This window comes from Sus scrofa, chromosome 8 (assembly GCF_054392235.1).
Source record: "Sus scrofa isolate SSC_HxYL_T2T_F1_AM1 chromosome 8, Sscrofa_HxYL_maternal_Yorkshire_Landrace_v2.0, whole genome shotgun sequence".
NCBI classification, from domain to species: domain Eukaryota; kingdom Metazoa; phylum Chordata; class Mammalia; order Artiodactyla; family Suidae; genus Sus; species Sus scrofa.
In genome coordinates this window covers 11,940,322-11,953,494 of record NC_139390.1, presented here as the reverse complement: position 1 = coordinate 11,953,494, position 13,173 = coordinate 11,940,322, and the positions used below count along the sequence as shown (strand labels likewise).

The window sequence follows — 13,173 nt, the reverse complement described above, 5'->3', positions numbered from 1 at the left end:
TAGGAGGGTGACAGGATTGAAGGCAAAGACGTGGGTCCTAGCCCCAGCCCACTACTTCTGGGCATCTGGCCTCCCTTGTTGAATTTTATTGTCCTCTTATAATGCATCCCTTGCATTACTCCTAAGGATTCTTGACGTCTCAAATTGGAATGGGAGGCAGAGGGGACGGGGTACTGTGTAGAGCCTAGAGCTCTTTATATGGATGATGGCGTTGCTACCGTATGATCTGCTTTTGTGAGGAAGCATCACCCCCAAATTAGACTCTGCCTTTGACTGTCTTCCCTGGAGACAGCCCGTCCTTGGCTGTGGGCTTACATAACAGGATGTCTCCTCACTTGCTCTGAGGCCTTCCCAGCCCTTCTGGTTGAGAGCTCTGAGTCATCACTGAGAAACAGGCCTCCTCCATATCAGACTAGATCAGGAGATGGCTCGAGATAGAGATTCTCTTATTGGACAAAATTCTCTTTTATAAAACTGGAAGAGATGTTGGTACTGACTAAACATATGATTCACTCTAGAAGGCAGTTGATTTTTAAAAATCACTTAAGTCAAATTAATTATAATTTTTCCGGCCCCCCCCCTGCACCCCCCCACCCCCAACTTAAATAGTCTTCAGTACTCCTTGGCTTTGATCTCTCATTCTTTGCTAATTAAAAAAAATTCTTTTAAAATCAATCTGTTGATTTTGGATAGCATCAGGTGTTAGAACGAGATTGTTTGACTTCAAGATTAGAATTTTGCCACCAGCCCCAAAGCCCTGCCCCCATCCCAACCCTCTTCCTTGTATAGTATTAGTGGACTTTTTTGCTATTAACTTTCTGGTGTTTTCCCTCTCAGTTTCAGCTGCTATTTTCAAACTGGGCTGCTGCCTCCCTTTCCAGTGAATACTTGTTGGTTATTTTTGGTTCACTTATTTTCTGGGCCATCAGATGAGCCATGGCTTTCTTCTGCTTCTTCCTGCCCAGACTCTGCTGACATATCTGTCTTGTGGCTGTTGTCGGTCTGTCCCACCTGCCTGTGTCTTGGCGTTTATGTCACTTTTTCTTATCACATAGGATTTTTTATTATATACTTATTGAAAAAGCTCTTTCAGTCTTTGCCTTTTTTAATCCAATCTCACTCGTGTGCATACATAAACAGGATTATAAATGAAATAAATTGGTTAGATATTCCTGACTGTTCATATTCAGAGTCTGACTTTTCAGAATTGTTCTTTGACTCACGCAGTCCACAATTTTCCATGTAGTATCATCTCTGGACCATCAAAAACATGGGTGGGACAGCATGCTTTAAAATGACACATTACAAGAAAGCCATTGGTGCTGGATTATGAGCAGATGCTGCATTCTAGAGTTTGCCTAATTTTGAATTCAGTGTTCAAGAATGTAGCCCATCTTGGTGGATGTACAAGCTCCCTGACTCTGACCTTGAACCCCTTGACTCTGAGAGGTTAAAGTGTGATCCATTTGTCTTTCATTTTCTCCCAAGTCATTTACCCTTAATTTGCAAATAGGGGTATTTCTCTTTTCGATATTTGCACACATGCACTTGCAGTGACAACTTGACAGAGATGGTAAATTAAAACCTTATTGTAGGAGTTCCCGTTGTGGTGCAGCAGAAATGAATCCGACAAGTTAACATGAGGTTGTGGGTTCGATCCATGGCCTCACTGGATGGGTTAAGGATCCGGTGTTGCCATGAGCTGTGGTGTAGGTCACAGACGCGGCTCAGATCCCGCATTGCTGTGGCTGTGGCCTAGGCCTCAGATCCCAGGCCGATTCCACCCCTAGCCTGGGAACCTCCATATGCTGTGGGTGTGGCTCTAAAAAGCAAAAAAAAAACAAAAACAAAAAACAAAACCCCAAGCCCCAAAAACAACCTTATTGTAAAACATGCATTGAGACTTCAGAGCCCAGAGCCATTGATATTGGAAAAAAATGTTCACCTTAGAATTAATGTAATTATGTAGAGATATAAATATTTGGGATTTTATGTACACATTATTTTGTAACCTACTTTTTCACCTTAAAATATATTCTAAACATTTTTTCATTAAATATGATATAAAGCTGGACTTTGAGATCTGTATATTTTCCAATCTGTGCATTACCGTGATAAATACAATCAGAGCAGTTTTCATTTTGTTATGGAATTTTGTTGTAAATGTTTTTCATGAGTTTTTGGCATTGCATAACTCTGTATGGTTTATATAGGGAGTTGGAGCTATTTTAAAGTCATGTGGAGGAAAGGGAACCATCATACCTGGTTGGTAGGAATGTAAATTGGTACAACTACTGTGGAAAAGAGAAGGGAGATTTCTCAAAAGCTAAAGACAGAACTTCCAAATGGCCCAGCAATCCACTCCTGGGTATACCTCTGGGAAAAAAAAATAATTTGAAAAGATGGACCCCAATGTTCATAGCAGTATTCTTTATAATTGCCAAGATATGGAAGCAATCTCAGCATCCCTCAACAGATGAACAGATAAAGAAGCTGTAATATATATATATATGCATATATATGCAAATGGAATATTACCCAGCTGTTAAAAAGAATGAATTTTTGCCCCTTGTACCCACATGGATGGACTTAGAGAATATTATGTTGAATGAAATAAGTCAAACAGAGAAGCCAAATATTGTATGCTATCACTTTAAATGTGGAATCTAGAAAATACAACACCCTAGTGAATATAACAGAAAAGAAGCAGACTCATAGATACAGAGAACAAACTAGTGTTTACCCGTGGGGAGGGAGACAGGAGGATGGGCGATATAGGAGCAGGAAGTGGGAGGTACAAACTATGAGGTATAAGATGAGCCACCAGGATATATAGTAAAACATGGGAGAATATGGCCAATGCTTTATAATAACTATACATGGAGTACACCTTTGAAAATCACGACTTACTATATTGTTCACCTGCAATTTATATAATATTGTAGAGTAACCATACTTCAATAAAAAAAATTAAAGTGATGCTATTATTGTTCATAACAGTCAAAATGCAGAAATAACCTAAATGTCTGTTAACTGGTGAATGGATGGAGAAATTGTGGTATATCCATACAATGGAAAACTTTGAAACCATGAAAACGAATGAACTCTAATACATGCTACAGCAAAGATGAACCTCAAAAATATCATGCTAAAGAAAAGAAGCCTGTCACAAAAGGCCATGTATTATATAATCATGTGGGTGGGATCAGGGGCCCCTGCCATGGGCTTGAGGGAAATGAACTAAGCTAGGTCATGGTGATGATTCTGCAACTTGGTAAATGCACTAAAAATGAAAACATGTGCATTTTATGCCTTGTAGATTAATAAGTTCATTTAAAAAAACCTATTCTGCCCCCACCACTGTTTTCTCAGAATATTTAAGTTTTACGTCTAAACATAGGGTAAATAATACAAGTGATATTAAACTATTATTTAAAAAAAATTATAACTAAAGAAATTCCTTTTTTTTTTTATTTTTCAAGGCCTAAGGCAGAGTGTTGAAAGCAGAAGGAAAAAATTGTGTTTTGTTACCAAAATTTAAGAGACCATGAATGCCACCAATGTTAAAGACAGGCTGGATGTCACATTTTCTCTTCCATCATCTCTTGCCCATCCCTGTCTTCTGTTCTAATCTAGCACGTTCTTTTTTCTTAATTTATTTTTTATTATAGTTGATTTACAAGGTTCTGTCAATTTTTGCTATATAGCAAAGTGACCCAGTTTTATGTGTGTGTATAAATTTATATATATATAAAAATTTATATATATAAATATATATATTCTTTTTCTCACATTATCCTCCATCATGTTCCATCTCAAGTATGTGTATATATATAAAAAATATATAAATACATAAAATATTATATATATAAATATATAGGTAATATATATATATAAAATCTAGCACTTTTTTTTTTTTTTTTGTCTTTTCTTTTTGTTGTTTTTATTGTTGCTATCTCTTGGTTCTTGGGCCGCTCCCGCGGCATATGGAGGTTCCCAGGCTAGGGGTTGAATCAGACCTGTAGCCACCGGCCTATGCCAGAGCCACAGCAACGCGGGATCCGAGCCGCGTCTGCAACCTACACCACAGCTCACGGCAACGCCAGATCGTTAACCCACTGAGCAAGGGCAGGGACCGAACCCGCAACCTCATGGTTCCTAGTCGGATTCGTTAACCACTGCGCCACGACAGGAACTCCAAAATCTAGCACTTTTGATTCTGAGCAACCCACCTCCTTTTGAGGCACTCCATCCTGTTCTATGAGGGTCCAATTGTTCAAAGGAATAGGAAGAGTTTTCTAAGCTTGTACAGACCAAGCTCAGTCTGTCTTTCATAAGATAGCCTTCCGCTCTCCAAATATTGGGAGTTTCTTAGCCCATGTTGGGCCAGGTATTCCCAGGGGGCTCAGAGGTTCTGCAAGTGCCCTATAGGCATATGTGCCAACCTCCTTACTGGAATTTTTTTTCCTTTTTAGGGCCATGCATGCAGCATATGGAAGTTCCCAGGCTAGGGGTCAAATCAGAGCTACAGGTGCCGGCCTACACCACAGCCATGGCAACACTGGATTCGAGCCTCATTGTTGACCTACGCCACACCTTAGGCTTCATTTGGGGATTCTTAACCCACGGAGATTGAACCTGCATACTCAGCGACACTATGTTGGGTTCTTAACCTGCTGAGTTGCAACAGGAACTTCTCCTTCCTGGCTTTTTTACCAACCCACCTCTTTACTTGTTGGACTTGCCGTCAGACATCGAGCATCTCCCTGGCCCGATCACCTTCCCTGGCCATTGAGTTGTCATGGGACTCTTAGAATGCAGGAAAGTTGCCTCACTGGGGACCTGGACAGTCTTGGTTCGAATGGGTCTTTTGCTTTCCTGCTTTGTTTATAGAAGTCATAAGAAAAAAAAACTGTAGATCTTGGCATCTTCCCTGAACAATATTGAAAGTCAAGTAATAGTCAGAGGCTAGTTACACGACACTGATCAGAAGCTGTACAATCTTTTTTCTTTTTTTCTTTCCTCGTACTGATTTCTAGACGACTTGCAAATGGTCCTCTTGATTGTAATACTGTGCGAGGGGTCTGGAGTGCTGCCTGCATTTACTTATAACAAAAGGCCATGAATTTCCTTAAGAATCTGAGAAGACCTTTTGCACTCATTCAAATTTTTTTTCAAAAATATTTGTTAAGTGCCTCCTATACACCAGGCGTCTCTTCTCAGTCCAGAGAAAAAGACCGTTGTATCTCCACGTGGCCGAGAGAACAGAACAACGTGTTTGGTTTTGTTTGCCGTTTACATTTTTTAAAAAATTCATTTATTTTTTGGCCACACCTGTAGCAATGTGGAAGCTCCTGGGCCAGGGATTGAACTTGTGCCGCAGCAGTGGCTGGAGACACAGCAGTGACAATGCCAGATCCTTAACCACTAGGCCACCAGGGAACTCCTTGTTTGCCATTTTTAGACTCAGTAGAGGAGCCTGATGACAAGCAAATAAACAGATATACGTATGATATAGTAGTAAGTAGTGATAAAATAATGTGAAGACAAATAGGTGGTTCCCGTTGTGGCTCAGTGGAAATGAATCTGACTAGTATCCATGAGGACGCAGGCTCAATCCCTGGCCTCGCTCGGTGGGTAAAGAAGGATCCAGCACTGCCATGAGCTGTGGTGCTGCTTGGATCCCATGTTGCTGTGGCTGTGGTATAGAGTGGTGCTTCAGCTACAAATTGATCCCTAGCCTGGGAACTTCCATATGCCTGTGTGTGCAGCTCTAACAAGCCTATATATATATGTATATATAAAATATATATTTTGGAGTTCCCGTCGTGGCGCGGTGGTTAACGAATCCGACTAGGAACCATAAGGTTGCAGGTTCGGTCCCTGCCCTTGCTCAGTGGGTTAACGGTCCGGTGTTGCCGTGAGCTGTGGTGTAGGTCGCAGACGCGGCTCGGATCCCGCGTTGCTGTGGCTCTGGCGTAGGCCGGTGGCTACAGCTCCGATTGGACCCCTAGCCTGGGAACCTCCATATGCCGCGGGAGCGGCCCAAGAAATGGCAAAAAGACAAAAATAAATAAATAAATAAAAATAAAATAATATATATATAAAATAAAGTGCAACAACAGAGAGGACTATCTGAATTTCTTTCCTTCATCATTGGCATGAGTTACTTGTCTTCTGAATGAGAGAGTGGTTTTTAAATACTGGAAGAATATTTCCTCAAAAGTGCTCTTCACAGTGTAATGGCCATTGACAAGACACACTTTTATGCTTCAGCTGCATCATCAGTGTTTTTGTCCATTACTCTGCACAGTCGACAGAAGGAAAACCTGAGCCCTGATCTGTAGCAAGGGCCCATTTCTGCGGTGTAAACACTCCCACTATGGCCACCTTCCAGCCACCCACACGATGTCCCTAAACATGGCACTGGGAAGAGCTGCTGACATTGCAGGTCCTAGCGCGTGGGTACAATAGACGTGAGTAACCGCAAGAGCACAGGTGACAGTGAAATGAAAACAAAATAATTTGGAAGTTTTGAGTATGCGTGACCTTTGTTTTAAAGAGACCATGTTTAACTGTAAATTAACGACTGTCTCACAAAATTCCTGAAAATGTAGCATTCGGAGCGCTGACCTAAGCTGGCTCTAGCACACGGCAGAGTGGGACGTGTGGACTTTTGGGGGAAGGTGGAGACCGTGGGGTGTGGGGAGACCCTCAGGCAGGAGAGCGGAGGGAGTGGAGGCGAGGAGGGAGGCGGGCAGCAGGCACAGTGAAGCCAGATCAGAAAGAGACTGCACCTGAGGGATTATTATAAGGGGAGGGGCCTACAGAGAACCATGCCCTTCAGGTGAGGCCACCCTCCACTGGCACGCACCATTCTTAGTGGTGATGCCAAGCCCCTCTTCAGCTGTGTGACTTTGATGGAGCCAGTTATCTTCTGCCTGTCACTTTTCTTATCTGAGATTAGGAAGTTGGACTCATGTGACATTCAGGCCTCCTTCCAATTCTAACCATCTCTGAATGTGGCTAAGACCCTCAGTTCTTTTCTTCTGGTGAAGGCAGCAGGGCCTGCTGCCTGTTGTCTCTCTGTATGGAGCCTCCTGGGCTTTCTCAGCGTGCCTGCCATAGTGATATAGGTACGGTTAGCTTTCCAAACACCAAGAACATGCTGCAGCCTCTGTTATCGTCTCCTTGTCTCTGAATTTGGTAGCCTTCTCCAGCAGGTGTCTGATTAAAAAAAAAAAAAAAACAATGCCTTTTTTCCAGTTAAGCATCTGGGCACAGCAGGGAGCAGAACCCCCCACCATTCATTTCCAGTGTTGTTGCTGTCTGGCACCCCAGCTTGGGCACTGGCTCACCTCAACCCATGTCATTGTCCCTCTGAATGAACAAGTCCCCAAACTGAGGTGCCTGGTTGAGAAAAAGCTGCTGATAGGGAAACAGACTGGGGGAACTTTCCGAGGGCTGTTCTGGAATTTCCACTTTGAGGTCCTAGACCGTTTCCAAATTTGGGACCATTAAGGTAGGTGTTCTTTAGATTGTTTGGTGTAGGAAGACTGAAGACACCCCTGGGGAAAGTGAACATCCGTGCATCAGTTATGACCAGCTCCAAACTCAAACTCATGATGCACATGAACCGAATCCTTAGGACTTAGGAACTTCCTGCCTCGGGAATAACATACGTTTCAGAAACACCCACAGGTGGTGGTGAAGATTTCAGGCTCTAGGGCCATCTGAATTCCAGTTCGGCCAGGCCTTGGTCAAGTTCTCCAACTGTCTAGGAGTCAGTTTCTTCATTTTGAAATGCAAGGGGATAACTACCTTATCCGGCAGTTATTAGACTTCGATGACTCAGTGCTGTTACAGAGTGTTCATATAATATGGTAGTTTTAGGAGCGCCAATGTACCCATGATTTCACTTTCTCTTTAGCACAACCCCTGTCTTAGTCAGTTTGGGCTGCTGTAACAAAAATACCCCAGAGTGGGTGGCTTAAACAGCGGATCCTTATTTCTCACGGTTCTGGAGGCTGGGCTCAGCACTGGCAGGTGGGGTGTCTGGGGAGGTGCACCTCCTGGCTTGTGACGAGCAGCCCTCCCGATGCACCTTCCCGTGGCTGAGAGAGCAGCCTCCAGCTGGGTCTCTTTCTTCTGGTGAGGACACGAATCGCATCCTGAGGGCCCCACCCTCTTGACCCAATCACCTTCCTAAAGGCTCCATCTCCAAATACCACGACATTGTGCGATTAAGATTTCACCATGTGGGGTTCCTGTCGTGGCGCAGTGGTTAACGAATCCAACTGGGAACCTTGAGGTTGCTGGTTCGATCCCTGCCCTTGCTCAGTGGGTTAAGGATCTGGCGTTGCCGTGAGCTGTGGTGTAGGTCGCAGACTCGGCTCCGATCCCATGTTGCTGTGGCTCTGGTGTAGGCCGGTGGCTACAGCTCTGATTCCATATGCCACGGGATTGGCCCAAGAAATGGCAAAAAGACAAAAAAAAAAAAAAAAAAAAAAAAAAGATTTCACCATGTGCGTTTTGAGAGGACACACCAAGACGTCCATGAGAGCCCCTGTCTCCGAAGAAGGTCGGTTGATATCACCACTTGCATTTCAAAGCGGTCAGCAAGCACATCATGACCTACCTTTACCCAAACTGCAGTCATTGGTGAACCGAGTTTTACGATTTTGGCCATTCGTGTCCTAGACTTCCCCTCGGGAGCTGGTCTCCCTGAGTGTAATGTCCACTTTCAATCCTTTTGCTATTGATGAGTGTTTTTATTGGGGTTAATTAACCTCTCTGGGTGTCCGCTTCCTCAGCTGATAAAAGGAGCTGATGAGGTTGGTGACGATGCTGAACGATGCCCGCCTCAGCGTGTGGGGGAGAAGTAAATGCCGCAACGAGGCACTTAGCCCCAGGCCTGGCCAGTGGTAGGACCAGGGGTCGTCACCACCAGCATCGTCACCTTCCTCTTCATCAGCATCATCGTTAGCATCACCACCTCGGCCATCATCACCCCATGCGGGGAAGCAGAACCTTAAAGAGGTGATGAGACTGGGCTGCAGAAAGCATCGAACTGAACTGAAGGTCCGGGACCGGCAGTGCCCCACGTGAACAAGAAGTGCTTTGGTGTTAACACTCTGCACGGTTCTGACTCCTTTGAGGGGCTTCGTCCTTGCCCCCACGACGTCTCGGATTGACTGACTGTGCAACATAACGCCGTGAAGACGGCATCTGGCCTGGAGTCCCACGTTCTGCTTTTCCCTCTGTCTCCGCATTGACTAACCTTGAGGATGACCTTGGGTAATTCGCTTCCCTTTAAGGCTCACTCTCTTCTTCTGGTACCTGAGGGTGTTAGACTAGATAGACGCTATAGTCTTTCTGAATGTTACAATAGTCTTTTATTTACTAGAGGTAGTTGATTTATATACTTATGTGTTTATTTATTTAAATGTACTCTCGAGGTTAAGAACGTAGTCAAAGGAATATAAGGACTTTTGAAAAGTAAAGGAGAAATATCACTTATTATGGCATGACCTAAGGTTCATATTTGTCTGTTTTACCCCAAGCGTGCTGCTTTGTAACTTACATTTTCATTAACCTTGCATCAAGTGTATTTTCCATATTGCTGCCTTTTTGTGTATTGATTGTTTTTAAATGGCACTTAGGAAGAAAAAAATTCTGCACAATCACCTTCCGTTTTCTCCAGCTCTTATCGCCCAGTCCCCTAGATATCCTGTTCGGCTAGAACAACAGTTATTATACTTCCATGTAGTGATAAGGCCTTTGAAGGGAAATAAAATGGGACAAGGGGTCGGAGAGTGACTGGAGTTGGGGGTGGCTGGCTTAGAAGGGGTGATGAGGGGCCGTCTCTCTGCGTAGAGGCCACCTGCAAGAAGCAGAGGCATGGACCATGGGAAGGGCTGGGGAAGAATGTTCTAGGCAGACTGCCTTCAGCACCAAGGTGGGAGCGAGCCTGGAGTGTTTGTGGGGCTGGTGAGGCCAGCGTGGCTGGAGCAGGAGTGGAAGATTCCATCCTTGAGCTCTGGGAGGCATGCCCCTGCCCTTCCCTTTCCCAAGGTCAAACTGGATCGCTCCCAGGGGGACTGGAGACCGCCGCGTGGTAAAATGCTGATTTGGATCTGCTTAGTTAACTGCGCTTTTGGTGTGAGGCTGATCTGGCTGGGAGAGAAAGAGGGGAGCTGGAGATGCTTTTCCTGCATCTGAAGGGTTGGCTTGACAGGCGCGGACACAGGTACCCGATGGAAATGGCTCTTCTCTTGGAGGCTGTGGTCTCCCCGCCATCCCCGGAGGTTGGCCATGGAGGCACCATGGATGCAGCTCCAGCAGGGCTTGTGGAGCTGAGCCAGCTGCCCAGCCCGGCCTGTCCCTCGTCCCTAAACATCAGAAACATCAGCCAAGCCACAGAGTTCCTTCCTCTGCTGAATGCACAGGTTTCCTGCTTCCAGGCTTTCTGAATACTGGTCAGCGGGGCCCAAGGGGGTCTCAGGACGGCCGGGTGGACTTTAGATGTCGGCCTTTTTTAAAAGATGGGTCTGGTTCCCCAGGTCCTATCTTTGTGGCAGAGTTCTTTGGATCCTTTTTTTTTTCTTCCCATGCAACAAGATCTTTCTTAACATATCAAACAGGTTCAGCTAGTACTGAAACTGGTAATTTTTAAACTTAAATTGGGCCAAATGGCTAGAGCACAGACGGATACCACCAGTGGCCATGATGCAAGCAGGGCTGAAGAATTAACAGCCGCCCCTTAGACGGAGGACCACGTGCAGCGTCGACTCTTTCTGAATGCTGCAATCAGAGAGTCTGGCCATCTTCTGGCTGTTGGCCTGCAAAGACGAGCCTCTGCTGGCCAGGGGAGATGCCTTCCTTATCCTGGATCTGGGCCTTCGGGTTCTCAGCGGGGTCACTGGGCTCCACCTCCAGGAGGACGGTCTTGCTGATCAGAGTCTTCACCCGGGTGCTGCATATCACCCCTCAGAGGCAGGACCGGTAGCAAGGTTGACTCTTTCTGGAGAAGTTCTTTTTTTCCATGTTTTTTGTTTTCTTTTGTTTTCTTTGTATTCCCCGAGAGGGGCTTTAAGACTCTGCAGACAATTAATTACCTACCCTAGTCTTTAGCCTTCACCTTTTACCTGAGGTTAACTTCTACTGGATTAATTTGGCACTGCCATGCCTAGAGGTTGAAGGCATCATCTTGGATGTGCAAAGACATTCTAAGAGACCTATTAGATTATAAGAGGTTTTTGCTCTCAAAACTGAGGGTAGGATTGGATATTAACATGAACCACCCTTTGGCTTTCTTCTGGGTTTTTTTTACGGGTTCTTCTGTGCTTAAAACATGAGCCCTGGATCTTCAGAATAAAGATCAGATAAAATTGCAGGATAGAAAAGAGTGGTGTAAATGCATTCCATCTAGCTATGAGGGCTTCATGAAATAAAGGTTTTTTTTTTTTTTAATTTTGGTTTTTGTTGGTTTGGTTTTGGTTTTGGTTTTGTTTTACCCCTCTCTCGCTCGTGTGACCGTCCCTAGCGGGTTCTGAGCCACTTGACCATTCTGGATCTCTTCACTGAGCCGAGGAACAGCCATGTCCCCTCCTCCACCCAGGGCATCCCCTCGTACCTCTGCCTCCAGGCAGCCAACAGCCACAGAGTGAGGATGGGGCAGGGGGTCCAGGAGGCAGTGTCACTTTTATCCCCTCAGCAGACAGAACTTGGTCACACGGCTCCAGCTCCATGCCAGGGGGCCGGGAGACGTGGTCCAGGAGCCACTGTCAAGGAAGAGGCTCAGCTTGGGCAGGCGGTGTTCCTCAGAGGGCTTTGCTGCTGCCCTGCATCGCCATCGCTGGATGTGGCAGGTGATTAGCAAAACTAAAACTTCTCTGGCCCGAACCAAGACCTCATGAGGCAGAAATAGCCAAAGATGGGGCCCAGGGGTCTGCACGTTAGTAAGCCACCCAGCCTATGCCTTCGACATCCTGATGTTTGAGATTCACTCGCCGAGCAAGGAGGGGCTGAAGTTCTTTGGAAATGAACATGATAAATGCTCCACTGGTCCTGCTTTCTCTACCTCTGGCGCCTTTTCAAAGAGAAATTAAATTAATAACTTGTTGATTTGTAACTCTTGCCCTTTAAGCATGTAAGCGCTCGGCACGCGGGATGTCAGAATCATTAGTCAGTACATCAATACTCTTAAGGAGTCTGTTCGCTTCGCAAATAAAGCAAAGGCAAGGTTGTTTTTCCCTCTGTCCTTGGCTGGTGCCCTCTGTGACTGGAAGCATGCCGGCTGCCCGGGAAGGCTGGTGATGGATGGCTCCTCCACTTAGCTGCCTGTGACCCTTGGTAGCCTCTTCCCTTTCCTCGTCCTCTTCCTTTTCCTGGTGACCAATCTCTCTCTGCAGGGCTTGGCATCCTTAGAAGTGTTACACAAAGAAGTTCGCCTGTGCTGGACGTCAGGGGTGGAGGACTCTGTGGCATTGTTCCTGTTTCTCCTGTTATCGTTTGCTTGAATAATTCCAATTTCCTTATATTCCCGTGGGAAACGGGAAGCCTTTTCTAAAAACTCCTGTCGGTGGCACACAGTGTGGGTCGCAGATAGCACTGTTTAGAGAGAACTCAGGGCCAAAGCTGGAGGCTCTTTGATTCACACAAGATAGGGCTGTTTCTATAGTTACCCTGGTATCAAACTTGTATTCCTAGCTCCAAATATTTAAGGGAAGAATCTAATATCCAAAGATGGGGAAAATGGAATATTCCTCAGAAGAAGGAGACTTTAAGGTTTCTGGGTCTATGTCTATATATGAAACGTGGGAAGAGGGTGTAGCCCAGAGAGTGAGCCCATTCTGGTCCATTTTCACAGATTGATAAGAAGCGCAAGATAAAGGAGCTTTTCATTGAGAACTTATTAGGTGGCAGCCACTTGACATCCTTTATTTCTCATAACACTCAGGTGAGGAAGACATCAATGTGCCCGTCTTACAGAAGAAAAAACTGAAATCTCAGGGGATTGGGTAGCTTGAGGGAGTCCAGTGCTGGGGCAACTGAGCAAGGAGTCAATTCAATTCTGATAGTTCTTGAGGTCCAGTGGCGTGTTCACAGCAGGTGAATGGGTTTTGGAGGACAAATGCATGCCGTCACGGTCTCGGAAGACAGGAACAGCAT

At 45.3% G+C, this 13,173-nt stretch overlaps 1 protein-coding gene and 1 pseudogene across 24 annotated transcripts in view; one reads left to right on the top strand and one right to left on the bottom strand.

Annotated features, from left to right (window-relative positions):
* Nucleotides 1-13,173, top strand: part of LDB2 (LIM domain binding 2) — a 397,713-nt gene that overhangs the window by 20,219 nt on the left and 364,321 nt on the right. The gene's annotated exons all lie outside the window — the stretch shown is intronic.
* Nucleotides 10,612-11,602, bottom strand: LOC146400325 (ubiquitin-like; annotated as a pseudogene).